General features: G+C 35.6%; 1 non-coding gene across 1 annotated transcript; it reads right to left on the bottom strand.

Moving 5' to 3' along the window:
• Window positions 1–2,454: 2,454 nt before the first annotated feature.
• On the bottom strand, window positions 2,455–2,562 carry LOC130953098 (small nucleolar RNA R71). Its single transcript, XR_009075271.1, has one exon. It is a non-coding gene; the product is annotated as a small nucleolar RNA R71 (small nucleolar RNA).
• Between the last annotated feature and the right edge of the window lie 332 nt (window positions 2,563–2,894).

Here is a 2,894-nt window from a genome sequence, read left to right as displayed (position 1 = left end):
ACGTAGGAAAGCAGAGAGACGGAAGGGAAGGCATCTTCATGCACTTGTCTGAAGCTCTTACACCAATGATATACATAAGTATCTCTATCTTTATCTTTTATGTTATTTTCGTTCCACCATTATACATTTGAGTCTGCCTGACTGAGATTTACAGATGACCATAGCTTGCTTCATACCACCAATCTCCGTGGGATCGACCCTTACTCGCGTAGGTTTACTTGGACGACCCAGTGCACTTGCTGGTTATTGTGCGAAGTTGTGTTTATGCCATGGTAGTGAGCACCAAGTCTTTGGAGCCATTACTAGGGATTGTTTATGTTTTGAAGAGTATTGATCACAATTTCGTGCACCAAGTTTTTGGCGCCGTTGCCGGGGATTGTTCTTGTGTATGGACAACTGACGGTTCATCTTGTTGCTTAGATTAGGTATTATTTTTCTTCAGAATTCTTAAGAATGAATTCTATGTTTCAAGGTGATGTTCTTATCATCACCAAAGCTGATTGATCATCATCAATTTAGCTCTTGAATGCAATGTCCTGCTGAAGCTTAGCCGGCCATGTCTAATTCCTTTAGACTAAAGCTTTAGACTAACATTGCATGATTCCTGGAATTCTCATTAAGAATTTTGATACCTTTATTTTTCTTTTCACCTAATTTTCGAAAAAACCAAAAAAAAATTACAAATCATAAAAAACCAAAAATATTTCTTGTTTGAGTCTAGAGTCTCATTTTAAGTTTGGTGTCAATTGCATGTTTCTGTCTTATTGCATTTTTCGAATTTATGCATGTGTCTTCATTAATCTTCAAGTTGTTCTTGATGATTTTCTTGTTTTGATCTTGAATTCTATGACTTGAGTGTTTTGTTGTTTCTATATATACAAACTGCTAAGTTTGGTGTCTTGCATGCATTGTTATTTGATTTTAGTTGCATTTTGATTATTTCTTATTATTAAAAATCCAAAATATTTTTTATTTGAGTCTTTTCAAGTCAATGATACAAAGAATTGAAGATTCAGAACATGCTGCAGAGGAATTATACAGAAAAAGCTGAGCATTCAAAAATGCCCAGTGAAGAAGGCAGACTGGCGTTTAAACGCCAGCCAGGGTGCCTGGCTGGGCGTTTAACGCCCAAAAGGGTAGTAGTTTGGGCGTTAAACGCCAGAATGTGCACCATTCTGGGCGTTTAACGCCAGGATGGCAAAGGGGGAAGATTTTGTTTTCAAAATCAATTTTTTTCAAGTTTCAAAGTTTTTCAAAATCAAATCTTTTTCAAATCATATCTTTTCAATCAAATATTTCAAAATCAATTTCTTTCCTTTTTCAAGATACTTACTAACAATTAATGATTTGATTGAACATTTTTTGCCTTTTCTGTTGAGGAAGGTTTTATGTTTGAATCATATCTTTTCTTGTTAGGCAAGTCATTAATTTTAAAATCATATCTTTTTAAAATTGTTTTCAAATCAAATCTTTTAAAATTGTTTTCAAATCATATCTTTTAAAATTGTTTTCAAATCATATCTTTTCAATCATATTTTTTTTAAAAAAAACCATAATTTTTCAATCACATCTTTTCAAAATAAGTTTTCAATCATATCTTTTTGATTTCTAATTTCAAATCTTTTTCAAAAATCACTTGATTCTTTTTCTATTCTTAGTTTTTGAGAATCAATTAGTGTTTTTCAAAATGTTTTCAAAATTTTTTTACTTAATTTTCGAAAATTACTTCTCCTCTTCTCACATCCTTCTGTTTATGGACTAACACATTCCTTAATACAAAATTCGAACTTCATCTTCTTTAATAAGTTCGAATTTTCTACCTCTGTCTTTCATTTTTCTTCCTCTGACACCTCAAGGAATCTCTATACTGTGACATAGAGGATTCCATATTTTCTTGTTCTCTTCTCTTTCATATGAGCAGGAACAAAGACAAAGGCATTCTTGTTGAAGCTGACCCTGAACCTGAGAGGACCTTGAAGCGAAAGCTAAGAGAAGCTAAGGCACAACTCTCTGTTGAGGACCTGACCGAATCTTCAAGAAGAAGAACCCATGACAGACGAAAATAATAACAATGCCAACAATGCAAGGAAGGTGCTGGGTGACTTTACTGCACCTACTCCCAACTTCTATGGGAGAAGCATCTCTATCCCTGCCATTGGAGAAAACAACTTTGAGCTTAAGCCTCAATTAGTTTCTCTAATGCAACAGAATTGCAAGTTCCATGGACTTCCAATGGAAGATCCTCATCAGTTCTTAGCTGAATTCTTGCAAATCTGTGACACAGTCAAGACTAATGGGGTTGACCCTGAGGTCTATAGACTGATGCTATTCCCTTTTGCTGTAAGAGACAGAGCTAGAATATGGTTGGATTCTCAACCTAAAGAAAGCCTGGACTCTTGGGAAAAGCTAGTCAATGCCTTCTTGGCAAAGTTCTTTCCACCACAAAGATGGAGTAAGCTTAGAGTGGAAGTCCAAACCTTCAGACAGAAGGATGGAGAATCCCTCTATGAAGCTTGGGAAAGATACAAACAATTAATCAGAAGATGTCCCTCAGACATGCTTTCTGAATGGAGCATCATAGGTATTTTCTATGATGGTCTCTCAGAACTATCCAAGATGTCTTTGGATAGCTCTGCTGGAGGATCTCTTCATCTGAAGAAGACGCCTGCAGAAGCTCAAGAATTGATTGAAATGGTTGCAAATAACCAATTCATGTACACTTCTGAAAGAAATCCTGTGAACAATGGGACTAGTCAGAAGAAAGGAGTTCTTGAGATTGACACTCTGAACGCCATTTTGGCTCAGAATAAAATATTGACTCAACAAGTCAATCTGATTTCTCAAAGTCTGTCTGGAATGCAAATGCACCAAACAGTACTAAGGAGGCTTCATCT

Source organism: Arachis stenosperma, chromosome 9 (genome assembly GCF_014773155.1).
Source record: "Arachis stenosperma cultivar V10309 chromosome 9, arast.V10309.gnm1.PFL2, whole genome shotgun sequence".
NCBI classification, from domain to species: Eukaryota; Viridiplantae; Streptophyta; class Magnoliopsida; order Fabales; family Fabaceae; genus Arachis; species Arachis stenosperma.
This window is presented reverse-complemented; position numbering and strand designations above follow the sequence as displayed.